This window comes from Hevea brasiliensis, chromosome 7 (genome assembly GCF_030052815.1).
Source record: "Hevea brasiliensis isolate MT/VB/25A 57/8 chromosome 7, ASM3005281v1, whole genome shotgun sequence".
Classification (NCBI taxonomy): domain Eukaryota; kingdom Viridiplantae; phylum Streptophyta; class Magnoliopsida; order Malpighiales; family Euphorbiaceae; genus Hevea; species Hevea brasiliensis.
The window spans coordinates 26,764,957-26,786,976 of record NC_079499.1 but is presented as its reverse complement, the minus strand read 5'-3'; positions in this window follow the sequence as shown (position 1 = coordinate 26,786,976).

Here is a 22,020-nt window from a genome sequence, read left to right as displayed (position 1 = left end):
CTCTATCTATTGCTATCTATCTAGGTCTAGGACCACATAAACATTTGCTCTGATACCACTAAATGTGACGTCCCTCACCCGTCTACAGTGTAGCCGAGCGAGGAGTGCCACATTCGGTGCCGGAGCACCTTATCTTATGATGTCCTATTCATTGTTAATTTTAAACTTATAGAAAATATGTGGTAATTTTTTTTATCACAATTTATTTCTATGGATACTCGGGCAGAGCCTCCTCTATTTAATTGGCATCTGGTGGGTTCCACTAGTTACCTATTAAAAATAATTTCATATCTCTACATGTCATATTATGTCATTTCTGCTCATACAATTTCAAGTTCATTCATTCATCCATATAGAAATTCATATGCAGAAATTCATAACTTTAGTTACAACCCAAAATATATATTTACAAATCTTATTTACATCACAAACTAGTAATTACATCATGATTATACACAATGAACCAAAATACTAGTATATACAAGCACCCTACCAAAATATAAAAGACTGGTGAGGTGACCCTGGACAGTGGCAGATCTGGTCAGAGCTCTATCCGAACACTACTGTGGCAGCTGCTGATCTGCAGTACCTATGCGATGGAAAATCCAACGCACTAAGCAAATTGTTTAGTGGTGCATAATCTTAAAGCAGAATAACTAAATGATTTAAAATGACAATAATATGTGTAATTTCATAATTCTAGGTCAATTGCATATTTTATAGCACTTTGGAATCAATATATTTATCAAGATCTTATCTATGCATATATTTCATTTTCAGTCTCCTTAAACTCATATCAGTGAAATTGTCATCAATTCTAAGACATTTATAAATTTCTTACACTTTGGGAACAATTAAATTTAACAGTATATTTTCTGTTTATTTCTTACATAGTCTAAGTCATTTATGACTTTTCTGTACTTTGGAAATAAATTAATTATCGGTATCTATTCATTTGTGACATTCTCAGTCTTTTAGAATCATACTAATGCCCAAGTAACCTATAATAGACAATAAGTCTGGATACATAGGAGTATACTGATTAGACAGCCGTATGTCTATCCAGTATACATCTGTCATGTCAGGCACAAGGCCAACAGGCAGGCTTTAAAGCTAGATATAAAATGAGGCACAATAGCCAATGGACCGACATATAGCCTATACATCAATCATATCAGACATATGTTGTAACACCCCTATGTTCAGTAGTGCGTTCTACTGTTCCAGTGACCAGTGTTGTCCGGACAGCTAGGATGCCTAGAACTACACTTTGATATGAGGGAGGAGACATAAAATAATGAAATACAAGAAAAGAAAATACAAGAAAAACAAAGGAAAAATAATAGCAAAGAAATGTAACCAAGTTAAGCGAGCCGAGAACCCTAGCGATGGGTGACCGCACCGGGAAGTCACGGCGTGGATCGTTGACTAGCCCTGGACTGCGGGAAACCCTGGAAAATATTTTTAGGACTTAAAGAGACCCCTATTGAAGTATAAATATCATTAGAAATATCAAAGAAAAATTAATTAATTAGTACAAAGAAAAGTGAGAAATCGAAAAGCGGACAAAACCCGGTGTTACCAAAAAATCGGGAATGTAACCCAAACAGGGGCATTGTGGTTATTTGACATCCCGAATTGTCTTTTGACCTAAATTTCCATTAAAAATAAATAATATTACACTTGGAAAATATAATGAAAAATTAAATTGATGGTACATAAAGTAAATAGCAAAAATTATGGGTTTAATGTGGGATAAATGAAAGTTAAACATATAATATGATTTAATTTGTGTAAGTGGACCACTATGGAATAAACTAAACACTAAATGGGCAGGTATAAACCCATTACACAATCTGCAACTTCATCTTCTCCAATTCCTTCATCCATGCCGAAATGGAAAACTTGAGAACCACCATAGCCGTTTTGCTTCAAGCTTCATCCTCTCCTCCATTTCACCTCTAAACATCTAGGTTTCTTCATTAAAGATTATCCCCACATCACAAGGAAGAGTTTGATAGCAAAATCAAGGAAGTTTAGTGAAGATTTAACAAGTCCCAACCATAGGTAAGTTTGTGTTTTTGAATATTGCTTTGTTAAAGTTTGTACGCATGTATGGGTGTTTGATTTGTGAAGAAAATTTTAAAGTTTTGAGGAGTTATTGATATATCCAGTTTGGACAGCCATGGAGTTGTATATTTAATAAAATATTCATACATATATTTGATGGGAATTTATGTTGAGTAGGGTGATTTAATGTCCTAGTAAGTTATTTCCATGTATATGTGGTGATTGTGCATTTGAAATTGAAGTTGACGAATTATGGGAAACTTTGGCAATGGGGAGCATTTCGGTAGCCTTGAGACTCCTTGATGAATGTTTGAATTCATGAAGATATTGGATGAATTGTGATATTTAGGATTGATGAATATGTATGTAAATTGGTTGTGGAAATTGTATGTAATAATTAGGAGTGGTTATGTGTATATATATTGTTTTATTTGGACTTTGTGAATTAGAGTTTCATTTGGTGTATTGAGGATATTTGTATTCTGCCCAAAGTGACTTTAATATGAAGTGATAAATGGTTTTGGTAATGTACCAAATCAGAAGTGGTAAGAGAAGTGGATTTATAGCAAGTAAATGTGCAATTGATAGATGTTAAGCAATGTATTTAAGGACAGTATGCATCTTAGCCTATAACTCTAAATGTGTAACTCCAATTGGTATGAGACCAATTGGAGGTACAACTAGGCACAAAATGTGCCAACTTTCATGAAGCAAGCATACCAAAATTCTGCTTGCAAGGTAGCTTGAAAAATGACCAAATCCGGATTAAGTGCAAGTGAGGCTTGAAAACTGACCATTTGGGCAGCAGTTAGTGTTTAGGCCATAACTCACTCAAAACAGGTCCAATTGACCTGAAATTTTAACCATGAATAGTTAAGACCCATATCTACAAGTCTTATGAAGACACCAAAGCTCAGAAATGACCATAAGCAAGTCAAACAGCTTGCACAAGTTCGGGTCCAAAAACTGGCCGAACCAAAGTTGACCAAAATTGACCTAAAATGACCAAATTTGATGCCATTTGACCAGCAATAGTAAAATGACCATAACTTGGTCTACATAACTCAGAATGACCTAAAACTTTGCCCCGCGTTCCATAAGACATAGATCTACAAGTTTGTCATTTTGACCGAAACCCGAAAACCGAGGGAACTAGGTCGTCCGGCTAGGTTAAACTTGTATCCCGGAATCCAGCAAGTTGCAATAAAATGCACTAAACAAGGAAATGAAATTGGTAACATGTACCAACCCTAAAAGACTATCGAATGTGACATATTAGTAACACTAAAACCTAATTTACCTAGAACGCATTGAGGGTCGATATATTAGGTTGATTAAGCAAATAATAGCTTTCAGTGAATTACCTATCAAGCATTATCGATACAGACAGTTTAATTTAGTACTGAAATACTTCAAATTGTGTTTCTCAGTTAGTAAAGACTCAGGGAATGGGAAGGAAACACTGAGTCCAGACCAGGAGACAGTTATCAGAGGTTTGTGCAAAACAACTATTTCTTTTGAATTTTTCAATTGAAATGAATTATGACTATTTGTACATTATTGTTTTAAATTGTGGAAATGTGTTTGAATGTTTATTGCTTGAAAAGCATTGTAAATGGTTTGAAACTATGTAAAATTGTTTAATGATATTGATGGATACTTATTGATTGAAAAGCATTGGAAATGGTTTGAAACCACAGCTATCATGTATATTAATTGTATTCCTCACTAGCTTCTAGTGGGACGAATTGAATTCCCTCTGTGGCTGAAGTGTTGAGGTGTGTGCCTGTTGAGGACGAATTGGATGAGTACTCATATTTTTGCTAGCTAGCTATGTTATTCCTCATTAGTCATCGACTTTTGGGACGAATTGAATACCTCATTAGCCATCGGCTTTTGGGACGAATTGAACTTTGGAACATGATTAAGTTGTGTGTAATTTATTGATTTGTATTATGAGATTGTGAAATGGAGTTAAATCCTTATTGACATTCACTGTCTTTTGAAGCTAACTATGTTTTGATCTCTGAGATTTATTATGATATTGTGTTAAATTCCTTTTGACACTCATTGTCTTGAATTTAACTATGATTTTACATATCCATCATTTAAATGATTTATGAATTGTGATTTAAAGTTGTATTTGGTTAATGTTGTGCACCACTGAGACATTGTCTCAGTGATAGCTTTATTCTTTGTCGCAGTAGACAGACAAAGCAGGCGTGACAGACAAGGCTGCTAGTACCTCCAGCGAAAGATTTTCGGGTATAACGAGTATACCACATTTTGCATTTTGTACTGTAATGTATGACCATTGTATGTATATATTGTTTTTGGTTTTGAGCAGTTGTAAATTAAAATTGTACATTGAAGTTGTAAAGTAAATTATGAGATATTTTGACTTGTAAAAATTGTATTATATTTCTTGTATCTCAGTCTTTGAAAAATTACTGTGAATTTGAGTTGAGAAATATGTTGTGTTGAGAAATATGTTGGAGTTGAGATTTGGAAAAATATTGAAGTGCTTTTTACAGGTTTTCTGAAGAACTGTTTTATCCAAAATACAGATGGCACTCTGCCAAAATTTTTACAGAAATTCCAAATAATTCAAATGTGTTAGTTCTATCACTTCAGTTCAAAAAGGTTTTTAACACCTGTAAATAGTGCTCACCACTGTAAAAGAAGTAAGAAAAGTTTTTAAAATCCCTTATAGTGTATTTAATGGGTTATCAGTAGACGAAGTTGGTAATTCATTAGGTATACTACGGGATCATGTTATGCCTTACAGAGGGGTAGAGTGTGACATGTTTTAGTGGTATCAGAGCTAGTTTTTAAATTCTGTTTTCACCTGTTACTTGAATATTCTTTCTTCATAGTACAACTGCTCAATATCATTGTTTGATACATACATTACATTACATTATAAATATGCATTAACGGGAGGAAATCTCCTTGTGTTATTTGTTCAGGAGATCTAAAATCCTCGCATTGACTATGGAAGAGGGTGATCGTTCAGTCGATCAATCTATTGAGGCTGAGGTGCAAGGGGATGCCCTAAGCCTACACAATGTCAGTGGTTCAGCAGCACCAGCCCCTACAGTAACGCAGTTTCCTGCTCAGTTCGCTCAACAGATGGCTGCAATGTTCCAACAAATGGCTAGTAATGTGCCTACTCAAGTCCCAATACAGACACCAGTGGTATAACCACAGTCTCCTACTAAGCAGTATGACAAATTGATGAAGTATGGGGCTACAGAGTTCAAGGGGACAGTAGATCCTCTAGAGGCTGAACAGTGGTTAGAGAGGATGGATAGGGTATTCAAGAAACTGCATTTCACGAAGGAACTCAGATTTGAATGCTCAGTATCTTTGTTACAGGGGGATGCTTATGACTGGTGGAAAACCATTCCCCACAGTCTGGTAGAACCTGCAGTGTTAACATGGAATGATTTTCTCAGGGAATTCAGATAAAAATATGTCCCTGATGCTTATGTAGACCAGAAGCTGCAAGAGTTCCTAAGTCTAAAACAGGGGAGCAGATCAGTGGCTGAGTATGAAAGAGAATTTTCCCGCCTAAGCCATTATGCAGTGAGTTTACTTTCTACCAGCAGGGAGAGATGTAATAGGTTTGAAACTGGCTTGAAGCCCAGTATCAGATTACAAGTAGTCGGGTTCAAACACACTAACTTCTCTGAACTTGTTTCTCAAGCCCTAGAGTTGGAAAGAATCGAGTCTGAAGCAGCTCCTGAGAAAAAGAAATCAGAGAAGACAGAGAAATAGGGAAAATCAGTAGAACAGAGTTCCAGTGGTCCTACTGGAAAGAGGAAGAACCATGGGGGACACAGCAGAGGTGGCAAGAAGTCTGGTAGGGGAAGATATTCAGGACAGAAACCTCCTCTATCTGGTCAGCAGAGTACTAGAGGTTCCTATCCTCCCTGCCAATGTGAAACTTGTGGAAGAAATCATGGTGGGATATGCTACAAGGCTATTGGAGCCTGTTATAACTGTGGAGGCACAGGACACTTTGCCAAGGACTGCACCAGTAGTCGCAGATTTGGACCACCTCCTACTACTGCAGAAGGGTCAGTTCAGAGCCCTGTCACTAGAAGTTCACAACCACCCAGCAGAGGTAGAGGCAGGGGTAGAGGTAGCCCAGCAGGCAGCCAAGGCACAGTGAAACATTCAGAGCAAGATAGTGCTCCAGTCAAAATCTATGCAATGAGACAGAGGGAAGAGGCAGAGACATCTGATGTTGTGGCTGGTACCTTCTCAACTTTTAACCAAGATGTGTTTGTGTTATTTGATCCGGGTTCTACCCATTCTTATGTGAGTACTAGCATCATTGATTGCATTGCTGTTCCATACACACAAATGGACTTTAAGGTGCTAGTAACAAGTCCGCTAGGACAGGAGGTCAGGGTTAATAAAATATATAGGGATTGTCCTTTGGTGATCCAAGTACAGACTTTTCTGTTTGATTTCATTGAAATGCCCTTCAGAGATTATGATATCATCTTGGGCATGGATTGGTTAGCTAGGCATCATGCCATGATTGACTGTAGGCTGAAGACAGTCACTTTTGGTCTCCTCGATGCTGATGTGGTAATACATGGGGAGAGGCAGTTATTGCCATCAAACATCATTTCGGCTGCACTAGCCAGAAAAATGATCAGAAAGGGGTGTGAAGCATACTTGGCACATGTGGTAGACACCCAAGTTGGGAGTCCAGCATTGAAGGACATCCCTACAGTATATGACTTTCCAGATGTGTTTCCTGATGAATTGCCAGGACTACCTCCGGAAAGAGAAGTGCAGTTTGAAATTAATGTTATGCTTGGTGTGGAACCAATCTCCATAACACCATATAGAATGGCACCAGCAGAGTTGAAGGAGTTGAAGATACAATTGCAAGAACTACTTGAAAAGGGCTTCATCCGCCCTAGTGTGTCACCTTGGGGAGCACCAGTGTTGTTTGTTAAGAAGAAGGATGGTACTCTCCGCTTATGTATAGATTATCGGCAGTTGAATAAGGTGACAATAAAGAACAGATATCCATTGCCTCGCATTGATGATCTGTTTGATCAGTTGAAGGGTGCAGCTGTATTCTCCAAAATTGATTTGCGATCTGGTTATTATCAGTTGAAGGTGCAAGAGCAGAGTATTCCAAAAACTGGTATGGCCACTATGAGTTTCTAGTAATGCCATTCGGGTTAACAAATGCTCCAGCTGCTTTTATGGATCTGATGAACACTATCTTCAGACCATATCTTGATCAATTTGTGGTGGTGTTTATTGATGACATTTTGATATATTCAAGGAATGCAGAGGAGCATGACAGACATCTGCGGATTGTACTGCAGACTTTAAAGGAGAAACAACTATACGCCAAATTGTCGAAGTGTGAATTTTGGCTGAAAGAAATCTCCTTTTTGGGACATGTTGTGTCAATTGAAGGGATCAAGGTAGATTCTAGCAAGGTAGAAGCTATCCTTAATTGGAAACCGCCCAGGAACATCACAGAAATTCGCAGTTTTCTGGGTTTAGCTAGATATTACCATCGGTTTGTGAAGGGGTTTTCTATGTTATCTTCTCCACTGACCAAACTGCTTCAGAAAGATGTAAAATTTCAGTGGACTGATAAATGCCAGCAGAGTTTTGATGAGTTGAAGAGGTGTTTGACTGAAGCTCCAATCCTCACTTTACCTACTCCAGGTAAAGAATACACAGTTTATAGTGATGCTTCCCACAATGGGTTAGGCTGTGTACTGATGCAAGATCGGAATGTCATTGCTTATGCATCACGCCAGCTGAAACCGCATGAGAGGAACTACCCAACACATGATCTAGAGCTAGCAGCTATTGTTTTTGCTCTGAAGATCTGGAGACACTATTTGTATGGGGAGAAATGCTACATTTACACAGATCACAAGAGATTAAAGTATTTGGGCACCCAGAAGGAATTGAATTTGAGGCAGAGGAGATGGTTAGAACTCATTAAAGATTATGATTGCTTAATAGACTATCAGCCAGGGAAAGCAAATGTGGTGGCTGACGCCTTAAGTCGCCAGACTATGGCAAGTCTCAGATTTTCTCCTTTGTCCATGGTATATGAATTGAAAGCACAACATGCCAGTTTAGAGATTGATGATGAGGGATAGACAGTAATTACATGGCATGTACAGCCAGTGTTGATTGATCAGATCAGAATGGCTGCTCAGAGTGATGTTAAATATCAGAAGCTACTGAAAGAAGTCCAGCAGGGCAAGAAACCTGAATTTTCTGTGAGAGATGATGGTTTATTGCTACATCAGGGCAGAATGTGCGTTCCTAGTGATGTGGAATTGAGACAGATCATTATGAAGGAAGCACATGAGTCTCCTTTTGCTATGCACCCTGGTGGAACTAAAATGTACAGAGGGCTGAAAGAGCATTACTGGTGGATGGGTATGAAGAGGGATATAGCTGAGTTTGTTTCCAAATGCCTAACTTGTCAGCAAGTAAAGGCAGAACATCAAGTTCCAGCTGGCTTGTTACATCCTTTGTCAGTACCAGAGTGGAAATGGGAACGCATAACTATGGATTTTGTTACAGGACTTCCAAGGACACAGAATAGTCATGATGCAGTATGGGTTATAGTTGACAGATTGACCAAGTCTGCTCACTTTTTGCCAGTTCGGATGGATTATAGCCTAGAAAGATTGGCCAAATTGTAAATATATGAGATTGTAAAATTGCATGGAGTGCCAGTATCAATTGTATCTGACAGAGATCCTAGGTTCACTTCTAGATTTTGGGGTAGTCTTCAGAGAGCCCTAGGAACTAGATTGAACTTCAGCACAGCATTCCACCCACAGACAGATGGCCAGTCTGAAAGGGTAATTCAGATATTGGAGGATATGTTACGGGCTTGTGTGATTGAGTTTGAAGGTAGTTGGGATATACACTTGCCTTTGATTGAGTTTGCTTATAACAACAGCTACCAATCAAGCATTGGGATGCCTCCATATGAAGCTTTGTATGGAAAAAAGTGTAGAACTCCCTTATGTTGGGATGAAGTAGGTGAAAGGAAGATGATTGGACCAGAAATTATTCAGCAGACAGAGGAAAAGATCAGATTGATCAGAGATAGACTCAAAGCAGCATCAGACCGTCAGAAGTCCTATGTTGATATGAAGAGAAGAGATATTGAGTATACAGTGGGTGATAAAGTATTCCTCAAAGTTTCTCCTTGGAAGAGGATTGTGAGATTTGGCAGAAAGGGGAAACTGAGTCCTCGTTTCATCGGACCATATGAGGTTCTGGAAAGAGTGGGTCCTTTGGCATATCGGTTGGCATTACCTCCAGAGCTAGTAAGGATACACAGTGTCTTCCATGTGTCCATGTTAAGGAGGTACAGATCTGACCCATCTCATGTACTATCAGTTGAAGAGATTGAGGTAAATCCAGACCTCTCATATGAGTAAGAACCCATAAAAATTCTGGCTTATGAGGTGAAGCAACTGAGGAACAAACAGATACACCTGGTTAACGTGCTATGGAACCATCATTCAAGCCAGGAAGCTACTTGGGAACGTGAAGAGGATATGAGGAGACAGCACCCACAGCTGTTCAGAGACTAATGCCAGGTAAAAATTTCGAGACGAAATTTATTTTAAGGGGGGGAGAATTGTAACACCCCTATGTTCGGTAGTGCGTTCTCCTGTTCCGGTGACCAGTGTTGTCCGGACAGCTAGGATGCCTAGAACTACACTTTGATATGAGGGAGGAGACATAAAATAATGAAATACAAGAAAAGAAAATACAAGAAAAACAAAGGAAAAATAATAGCAAAGAAATGTAACCAAGTTAAGCGAGCCAAGAACCATAGTGATGGGTGACCACACCGGGAAGTCACGGCGTGGACCGTTGACTAGCTATGAACTGCGGGGAACCCTGGAAAATATTTTTAGGACTTAAAGAGACCCCTATTGAAGTATAAATATCATTAGAAATATCAAAGAAAAATTAATTAATTAGTATAAAGAAAAGTGAGAAATCGAAAAACGGACAAAACCCGGTGTTACCGAAAAATCGGAATGTAACCCAAACAGGGGCATTGTGGTTATTTGACATCCTGAATTGTCTTTTGACCTAAATGTCCATTAAAAATAAATAATATTACACTTGGAAAATATAATGAAAAATTAAATTGGTGGTACATAAAGTAAATAGCAAAAATTATGGGTTTAATGTGGGATAAATGAAAGTTAAACATATAATATGATTTAATTTGTGTAAGTGGACCACTATGGAATAAACTAAACACTAAATGGGCAGGTGTAAACCCATTACACAATCTGCAACTTCATCTTCTCCAATTCCTTCATCCATGCCGAAATGGAAAACTTGAGAACCACCATAGCCGTTTTGCTTCAAGCTTCATCCTCTCCTCCATTTCACCTCTAAACATCTAGGTTTCTTCATTAAAGATTATCCCCACATCACAAGGAAGAGTTTGATAGCAAAATCAAGGAAGTTTAGTGAAGATTTAACAAGTCCCAACCATAGGTAAGTTTGTGTTTTTGAATATTGCTTTGTTAAAGTTTGTAAGCATGTATGGGTGTTTGATTTGTGAAGAAAATTTTAAAGTTTTGAGGAGTTATTGATATATCCAGTTGGACAGCCATGGAGTTGTATATTTAATGAAATGTTCATACATATATTTGATGGGAATTTATGTTGAGTAGGGTGATTAAATGTCCTAGTAAGTTATTTCCATGTATATGTGGTGATTATGCATTTGAAATTGAAGTTGACGAATTATGGGAAACTTTGGCAATGGGGAGCATTTCGGCAGCCTTAAGACTCCTTGATGAATGTTTGAATTCATGAAGATATTGGATGAATTGTGATATTGAGGATTGATGAATATGTATGTAAATTGGTTGTGGAAATTGTATGTAATAATTAGGAGTGGTTATGTGTATATATATTGTTTTATTTGGACTTTGTGAATTAGAGTTTCATTTGGTGTATTGAGGATATTTGTATTCTGCCCAAAGTGACTTTAATATGAAGTGATAAATGGTTTTGGTAATGTACCAAATCAGAAGTGGTAAGAGAAGTGGATTTATAGCAAGTAAATGTGCAATTGATAGATGTTAAGCAATGTATTTAAGGACAGTATGCATCTTAGCCTATAACTCTAAATGTGTAACTCCAATTGGTATGAGACCAATTGGAGGTGAAACTAGGCACAAAATGTGCCAACTTTCATGAAGGAAGCATACAAAAATTCTGCTTTCAAGGTAGCTTGAAAAATGACCAAATCCGGATTAAGTGCAAGTGAGGCCTGAAAACTGACCATTTGGGCAGCAGTTAGTGTTTAGGCCATAACTCACTCAAAACAGGTCCAATTGACCTGAAATTTTAACCATGAATATTTAAGACCCATATCTACAAGTCTTATGAAGATAGCAAAGCCCAGAAATGACCATAAGCAAGTCAAACAGCTTGCACAAGTTCGGGTCCAAAAACTGGCCGAACCAAAGTTGACCAAAATTGACCTAAAATGACCAAATTTGATGCCATTTGACCAGCAATAGTAAAATGACCATAACTTGGCCTACATAACTCAGAATGACCTGAAATTTTGCCCCGCGTTCCATAAGACATAGATCTACAAGTTTTTAGTTTTGACTGAAACTCAAAAACTGAGGGAACTAGGTCGTCTAGCTAGGTCTAACTAGTATCCCAGAATCCAGCAAGTTGCAATAAAATGCACTAAACAAGGAAATGAAATTGGTAACATGTACCAACCCTAAAAGACTATCGAATGTGACATATTAGTAACACTAAAACCTAATTTACCTAGAACGCATCGAGGGTCGATATATTAGGTTGATTAAGCAAATAATAGCTTTCAGTGAATTACCTATCAAGCATTATCGATAGAGACAGTTTAATTTAGTACTAAAATACTTCAAATTGTGTTTCTCAGTTAGTAAAGACTCAGGGAAAGGGAAGAAAACACTGAGTCCAGACCAGGAGACAGTTATCAGAGGTTTGTGCATAACAACTATTTCTTTTGAATTTTTCAATTGAAATGAATTATGACTATTTGTACATTATTGTTTTAAATTGTAGAAATGTGTTTGAATGGATATTTATTGCTTGAAAAGCATTGTAAATGTTTTGAAACTGTGTAAAATTGTTTGAATGATATTGATGGATACTTATTGATTGAAAAGCATTGGAAATGGTTTGAAACCACAGCTATCATGTATATTGATTGTATTCCTCACTAGCTTGTCTAGTGGGACGAATTGAATTCCCTCTCTGGCTGAAGTGTTGAGGTGTGTGCCTGTTGAGGACGAATTGGATGAGTACTCATATTTTTGCTAGCTAGCTATGTTATTCCTCATTAGTCATCGACTTTTGGGACAAATTGAATACCTCATTACCCATCGGCTTTTGGGATGAATTGAACTTTGGAACATGATTAAGCTGTGTGTAATTTATTGATTTGTATTATGAGATTGTGAAATGGAGTTAAATCCTTATTGACATTCACTGTCTTTTGAAGCTAACTATGTTTTGATCTCTGAGATTTATTGTGATATTGTGTTAAATTCCTTCTGACACTCATTGTCTTGAATTTAACTATGATTTTACATATCCATCATTTAAATGATTTATGAATTGTGATTTAAATTTGTATTTGGTTAATGTTGTGCACCACTGAGACATTGTCTCAGCGATAGCTTTTTATTGCTATCGCAGGTAGACAGACAGACAGGGCAGCAGACTAGGCTGCTAGTATCTCCAGCGAAAGATTTTTGGGTATAACGAGTATACCATATTTTGCATTTTGTACTGTAATGTATGACTACTGTATGTATATATTATTTTTGGTTTTGAGCAGTTGTAAATTAAAATTGTACATTGAAGTTGTAAAGTAAATTATGAGATATTTTGACTTGTAAAAATTATATTATATTTCTTGTATCTCAGTCTTTGAAAAATTACTGTGAATTTCAGTTGAGAAATATATTGTGTTGAGAAATATGTTGGAGTTGAGATTTGGAAAAATATTGAAGTGCTTTTTACAGGTTTTCTGAAGAACTGTTTTATCCAAAATACAGATGACACTCTGCCAAAATTTTTATAGAAATTCCAAATAATTCAAATGTGTTAGTTCTATCACTTCAGTTCAAAAAGGTTTTTAACACCTGTAAATAGTGCTCACCACTGTAAAAGAAGTAAGAAAGTTTTTAAAATCCCTTGTAGTGTCTTTAATGGGTTATCAGTAGAAGAAGTTTGTAATTCATTAGGTATACTACGGGATCATGTTATGCCTTACAGAGGGGTAGGGTGTGACATATGTTATCGATCAATGATTATCCATGTAGGCAGTACTGCTATCTGTAGTCCCTAATTGGTATATCAATCGATCCAACTATATAAATATAAGCCTAAGTTTATTATAGGCAATTATGCGTTAATAATTATTTAACAAAATTTTCATGTTCATGTATAGTGGGGAAAATGTGTCCTACATACGTATTTCCTGTAATTTAGCATGTAGCGACTTAGTAGGGATAAGTCACTAATGTTTTCCAAGAACCTTTCTTTAAGTTCAGCTTTACTATCTTGTCTTTGCATAACCAATTGAGCAATTTATGGCTACTGTTTGCCACACTTCCTCAATGGAAGTTTTTCTTCTATGTCTTATCTTTATTTTCCTTTTTGAATCATGTCATTTGGATTTTTATAACTAAAGTTATGGTCAATTAACCATAACTAGGTCAATTCTGAATTTTTAATGCCCTTACTAGCTAGTTTTGATATTATAAATTGCCAATTTTATTTGAGTAGTTTGCTTCCATATTTAGGTCTACCATTCTTCATAGGATATGTTTCCCTATGTATTATGGTCACTCAAAATTTTTGGTTGTAATTTTTCAAGTTTTGTAGAGTTATTTATAGTCAAGTTATTGGACTGGACTTAAATGTCTTGTTGTAACAGGATTTCAATTAGGGCAGTAGCTTTGACACAATATTCGAGCTTCTTACATTTATAAGGTGAGGAAGATGTCTAAAACAAAATTGAAGGTCTATTTCTTAGCTTTCCAGAATGGTATGGCTCATTTTAATTGAAGACTTCTAGTGAGAGATATGCTTAACACACTATTCTGGAGTTAGTGGTCATTCATACCATTTCCAGATTTGGTTTCCCAATTTAATCAAGTTAATTGACCTAGTTCCCTTAATATCTGGGTTTTGGTCAAAATACCATTATTGTAGGCCCATGTCTTATTGAAATTTTGGCACTGTTTTCAGGGCATTTGGAGTTCTATGGACCAAGTTATGGCTTCTTCGCCAAAGCTGGTCAAGTGATCTTCATTTAACAATTCTGGGCAGTTTCAATTCTGGACAGATTTGGTGTCTCTAATTAGGCAAGCAAATTGACTTGGTTAATGGCATTTCTGGGCCTTGGTGTCTTCACAAGAGTTGTAGCTCTACATCTCCCAAACTTCAAATATGCATTCATGGCACTTCTAATATCACCACTTCATCTTAATTCAATCAATTCTAGCAGTATACACAAGCCTATAATAGTCAATGCAAGACCCTAATTCAATTGGTCAAGTCAACAACAATATGCACATGAAAAAAATTGGCTAGCACATGAAATATCAACTATCAAGCCTAATTTACTTCCACATATCCATAGACACTATAATTCACCCTTTAATTCATGAAATTACCTATCTCCTAAGCTCCTCATGGCTGCCAAATTTGGGCAGTATCACTAGTCACTCATAATTAGCTCAAAGCCCTAATTTAAAGTGCCAAAATCAATAATATACAAGCAATAAAATTCTTATACTCTTAGTCACCTTAATGATCATTATAATTCACCAATTATATGCGTAAATTCATCAATAACCATTCTTATCAAGGCTACCAATTGAACAGTTTCAAGCCTCGAACAAAATCCCAAAATTCATGGTTACAAACCCTAATTCATAATCAAACCTCAAACATTCACATACAAACTTATCCTAATTCATGTAATTACCTTAATTAACATTACTAATCATCATTTTCATGTAAAAAAAAAAATAAATTCCCCAAATGTCCCATGGCTGCCGAATTGGGAACCCAAAATTTCCCATCAATTTCTCAAATTTCTTTAGCATTTCAACTCAATTTAACTTTAATTCAACATATCACTAAGATAAGGGGAGAAATTATGCGCTAATCTTAACTTGTGAGAAATCTAAGCTTGTAAAACTTCACAATTTATGCTTCCTTTTGCTGCCTACTAACTCCCCAAGGTGTGGAGTGTGACACCTCTTACCCGTCTACAGTGTAGCCAGTAAGATATGCCACACAGTGCACCAGAACACCATATTTCATCTCAATTATTTTTATCCTTCCTTTATTTATTTCTTTATGGTGATGAAATGCCATTTGTGAAATTTGACTCATTTAAGTCATTTATTGAAATTATAAATGCATTTGAGGTTCTAAAAATTTTATAGAAAATCCGGCAGAGTACTGGCTAAAAATGGAGAAAACAGTTCTTCGGAACTTGTGAAAAACACTTCTAATACATTTCTAATCATTCTCAACTCCATTTATGTCAACAAAATCTCAATATTGTCAAAAATCTCAATTGTTCATTACAATTCCACAAATTTTCATTCAGAACATAATTCAACTCAATTTCATAAAAGAGAATACTCAATTTTTATTTATAATCACAAGATTCGAATATCTGCATTAATACAAAAGTGTATTACATGAGTTTCAACTGTATATTATAAAATAAAAGTTTAACGACAAAGTACAAGCAGTACAAAATATCAAAATGGGACCTAGTGTCCTACCAATGCACTAAAGTCCGTGAGATGACACAGACACTATGCAAAACTGTGAACTGCCTCATCCAGTCTGTGGTCTGCTGGGCTCTCTGTCAGTCTTTCCAGAACCTACATGCGGCAAAAAGTGACACGCTAAACGATAATGCTTAGTGGTGCCAATAATAAATTAAAAAGAACTAAAAAGAAAGTACATATGCAGTGTTTATACTGATTTCTCATATAGACAATTTATTTGTAATATTATTCATATGGTGTTGTTTATATTAGTTAGTTACTTAAATTTATCCATTTCCATTTTTGGTTGCCCAAGTAACCTACATTGGATGACTAGACTAGATAAATAGGTAAACTGGCACTAGGTACCAAGTACCTCTGGCCGTCACACCATTGGTCACAATGTGTCTCCCGGTGTGCAACAGAATAGCTAATGAGCTGTAATAAACATTGGGCACAAGGCCAAGTATCACACTGATATCAGAATGGCTAAAAGCCATAAAATCACAAAATGGCATAATGCCATGTGTAGTACTGCTAACTAAATCCTATTGGCATGTTAACCTATCCAAGCTAATCTTACTAGGTGTACTAGGGCACATAACAAAGTTATTAATTGAATTTTTATGTCTTACATGTAAAGTTACTATTCATTTTACTATTTAGGTCAAATTATTGATTTTCCAATGCATAATAGTTACATGAGTCCTCATCACATAAATTTACCACACTTTGGTTCCCAAAAGTGTTGGCATTAGTTGCTAATCCATACTTCTAACCAATGGAGAATAAATCAAAATTTTAGTTTTTGGGTGCTAGAGTTCACTGTTCCATTAGGCCATTATACAGTGAGAATTTGGCCAAGTGTTCTGAATCAAAGTTGTTCTTTATTGTGTCTAGTTACATTTCACTTTTTGAATCACTCCATTTGGAGTTTTCTTTCTCAAGATATTCCATTTTGTGCAAGGCTGGCCGGATTGGTATCTACCCAGAAATTCTGGGTTGAATACCATTCTGCCAGATTTGGTAATTTAAATTTCGCTAATAATTTCATTTGGTTAAGTCCAGAATTAGAGTTTGTGTTCGACATAAAAGTTATTTTAAATTGTCTAAGCTTTTCATTAATATAAATTTCAGGTCAATTGGACCTTTCTACACTAAGTTATAACCAAATGAATGAACACTATTCATTTGGTCATTTTGCCCAGGCAGAATGTAAGTTACCCGGATTTGATTAATTTTTAGGGCATTCGAAGTTTGTTTTATGGATAGGTTTCCTTCATCAAAGTTGTTCCATTATGTGTCTAATTCCATGTCCAATTAGCCTTGCACTAATTGAACCTACACAACCCAAGTTATAGCTGCCCAAACATGCTGGACTCACATCCAGACCTACAGGGCACTCAATGCGGCACACCCAACCTCAAATCCAAAGCTACAATTCACTTCAATTCCTCATTATACTCAGCCAAATAGTCACTAATTGACCATTAGAACTTTCATTCACCAACACATGAGAAAAATCCAAATTTTGAGCCCCAAACCCTAACTCTATACTTCATATCTCACATAACTCATGCAATCTTCAATTATGGCTTAAATAAACATTGTAATTAATGCTAATAGACAAAATTTAATCAAAAGAAAACATCAAGATTATCAACTTCCTTTGCTAGCCAAAATTTGGGTCTCATCATTCATGCATAAATTTCAGTTTTTCTCATGGAATTTATACTTAATCACCCTTAATTGTAAAAATAAAGAAGAAAGGAAAGGAGGGATGAGCACTAACCTTACCTAGGAGATTCCAAGCTTCACTAACTTCAATTTCTTATCTTCTTTCTACTCTCAAGTCCTTAATCAAGGTCAAAAGCAAGATTTAATGTTGAGGGTTAGGGTATATATAGTGAAAGGAGGGAGAAAATCAAGCTTACAATGAGTGAAAATGGTGGATGGCCATGGAGTGTAGGTTTCGGCCAAGGAGAAAGGAAGATGGCTGATAGCTTTTTTTTCCAAATTTTTGACTTCTTCTCCTTCTTTTTAGTGTATTATAAATATATTTATTGAATTTTGATTGGCCAAAAATTTTAAATGACCTCATGCTTACTTAATAAATCAATATTATCTTCATTTCTTTTCTTTTCTTTACTACTCACTTTTAATTTCATTTTTAGCAATGTTTATTCATATTTTATGTCATATAATTTATTTACTTAACTGGACAAGTCGGCCAAAAATCATCTCAGAAGATGAAATGACCAAAATGCCGTCCGTTTGGCTTATCGAGCCAAAATCGTCTGTACCGATCTAAAAATTATTCTAAGCCTTTTCTTGTTATTCTAATGCCATAAAAACCTCAATGACTCTTCCCTGGAGTCCCAAAAATTATTTCATGAATTTTCTCCCGGGTTTAGGGCTTTTAGCTGCGAAGATTGCAACTTCCCTCTAGGTTACCCATCACTAGGTCACCGGCTCATTTAACTTGGTTATATTTTATTTCTAAATTTTTTCTACATTTTTCTTGTTAATATTTGAGTTAATTATGTCTCCTCACTTTAGTCTAAATATTTTTTTAGACATTTTAGCTGTCCGGACCAACACCGATCACCTAAACAGTAGAATGTATGGAATTGCTACAGTGAGGGTGTTACATGGAAACTAACTTTAATTGAGGAAATTTGTGATTTTAAATGGAAGGATGGGGAGATTTATGCAAGAAAAGCTATGGAGGGACAATGGGATAGGTTTCGGCACTTTGAGAGAAATGAGGGATCCCCCCCCCCCCCCTCAGTTACCTTTTTTTATTAATATAATAATCAAGGTTTTAAAATTTCTAATTAACCCCACTTAACTTCCCTTAATTACACTACTTAAAATTTCATATTTTCATGAGATTTTTATGGAGTTTTCTAAATTTTAATATCACTAATTTTTAATGGATTTTTTGGTCAAAAGTCAACTTTAAGTGTCAAATGACCAAAATGCCCCTCTTCGGGTTAAAGTCCTCTTTTTCGAAAATACCAATCGAACGATTCCTTAAATTTTCACACTATCTATTTAAAATTTTTATTTTCACTTTTATCAATTAATTAAATTTTTCCTTGACATTTTTAAATTCATTTACACCTCAGTAAATTTTTAATTAAACCCTGGAAATTATTTCCTAAGGTTTCTCACGGGTCTGGGACACGACTCTTTTAACCTAATTATATTTTATACCTTTTATTTTTCCTAAATTTTTCTTGCATTTTCTTATCATGTATACCATCATTTTATGTCTCCTCACTATCATTTAAGTGTAGTTTCCGGAATTCTGACTGTCCGAGAAGACATTAGCCGTCGGAACAGTAGAACGTACAGACTACCATTGGTGAGGGCGTTACAAGTGAGCAGGCTATTAAAGCCAAAAATGAAATTAGGCACAATATCCAACGGGCAGCATATAACCTGTAGAATAATCATATCAGACATATTTTTTCAATCAATGATTATTCATATATGCAGTATTGCTATCTCTAGTCCCTAATTGGTATACCAATCGATCCAAACTATATACATAAACCTAGGTTTACTTTGGGCAATTAAGCATTATCAATTACTTATTAGAAATTTCATACCGCTTTGTAGTGAGAAAGTGGGTCCCACATACCTATTTCATGTAATTTAGTGCTTAGTTAACATATTTCATGAACCTTTCTTTAGGTTCAGTTTTAGTGTCTTGACTTTGTCTATCAATTTGAGAAATTTGTGGCCACTGTTTGGCCACACTTCTTTCATGGAAGTTGTCCCTTTATGTCTTGTCTTTATTTTTTTTTTTTTTTGAATCATGTCATTTAGATTTATAGAACTCAAGTTATGGTCAAATAACCATAACTAGTTCATTTTTAATTTCTAGTTCCTTATCTAGGCAGTTTTGGTATTACAATTTACCAATTTATTTGAATAGGTTATAGCAACATTTAGGCCTAGTCTCTTCCTAGGATTTGTTGCCCTATGTCTGTGGTCACTCAAAATTTTTAGTTGCAATTTTTCAAATTTTATAGAACCATTTATAACCTAATAACTGGCTTGAACTATTCTGGAGTCAATGGTCACTTATGAAATTTCCAGAATTAGTATACTAACTTTACCTAATTAATTGACCTAGTTTCCTCAATTTTTGGGTTTTGGTCAAAATACCAATATTATAGATCTATGTCTTCTTGAAATGGTGGCACTAGTTTCAGGGCATTTGGATTTTTATAGACCAATTTATAGCCTTTTTGCCAAAACTAGTCAAGCAGCCTTTGTCTAGCAATTCTGGGCAATTTTGATACTGGACAGTTTTGGTAACCCAACTTGGGCAAGCAATTTGGTTGGGTTAATGGTATAAATTTCATAAAAGTTGTAACCCTATGTCTAAGCTTTCCAATGGTATAAATTTCAGGTCATTTGGACCTATCTGGAGTGAGTTATCACCAAATGAATGTACACTGTTCATTTGGTCATTTTCTGGGTTCACTATTTGGTAATCCGGATTAGGGCAGAATTTAGGTCACCTTCTGGACAGAATTTGGGCATGGTTTCTTCATGAAAAATGGTACATTTTAGGTCTAGTTTTACCTCCAATTGGCCTCATACCAATTGGAGTAACACAATTTCTATTATGACTCAAAATACGCAATGAATTCAACAAATTCCCAACCTACAAAGAAATTACACTCCCAAATATCATTCCTCCAACTCCCTTAATTAAAATTGGCATTCATGGCACTTCTAAATATCATCTCAATACAATCACATTCCAGCAATTACATCAAGTCTCCAATATGTAGTTCAAAACCCTAATCCACATTGTCAAGGTCAATCACAATATATGTCACACCTTACCCCTCTGTAGGGCATAACATGATCCCGTAGAATACCTAATGAACTACCAAACTTTACCTACTGATAACTCATTAAGTACCCTATAAGGGATTTTAAAATCACTTTCTTACTTTTTAGAAGTGGTGAGCATTTTCTAATAGGTATTAAAAACATTTAATTGGAGTTTGAAAACTAGTTAGAATTTTTATCCATTTTTATTATCTGCAAATATTGGAAAAATTTCGGCAGAGTGCAGTCTGTATTTTAAGAAAATAGTTCTTCAAAAACCTATAAAAACACTTCCAATGATTCTTTTTCATCAAACTCACTACTACCTCAACACAATTCAATATCATTTCTCCATTCAATTGTCATAAAAAATAGTACTCAATAATTCCATTCATATTTTATTATAATAAATTCACTTTACATTAATCAACCAAACTTTACATTTACAAATCCAAAATACTATTATTACAAACTCTATACAATTGCTCATGACCAGTTATTACATGAACATACATTTACATACATCAAAATAAATATTACAAACAGGGTATAAAATATACCCAATAGAACTTCAGGAGGTGTAGCTCCAAGATCTTCAGTAGCTCACTCTGCTGCTCTTCTAGTCTCCATATCTGCGATAGCAATAACAACCATCGCTGAGTACTATGACTCAGTGGTGTACAGCATACTAAAATAACATTTATGCATAATTTAAATCATACTTATTCAAACACATTGCTGAAAATGAAAGACATGCAAGACAAGATTTATAAACTTTTAGTCCAACAATTTCATTTTGGGAATTCTCAAATCAATTTCATAAAAACACACAGTTATATCATGCCATTCGAAACATATTCATCTCAATAGCTAGAGGCTTATGAGAAATCACAAGGCTAGCTGGCTTAAATATATGGGTGCCCATTTAATTTCTTTTTCTACTGGCACACACCTCAACACTTCAGCCAGAGAAGGAATCCAAATTCGAAACTATTTCTTCCCACTAGTCATGCTAGTGAGGTATTCAAATATATGGTCATGACACTGTGGTTTCAAAACTATCTTAACAATTTACTAAACATTTATCGCCATTTCAAACATATACAAGTAAACTTTCAACAATTTAAGTTAAAAGCATAATAAACATTTCAAAATAATTAATTCACAATTTAATATCACAATTCATTCAAAACAATTTGTAGAAGAAAATCTACAGAAATTTCTATGT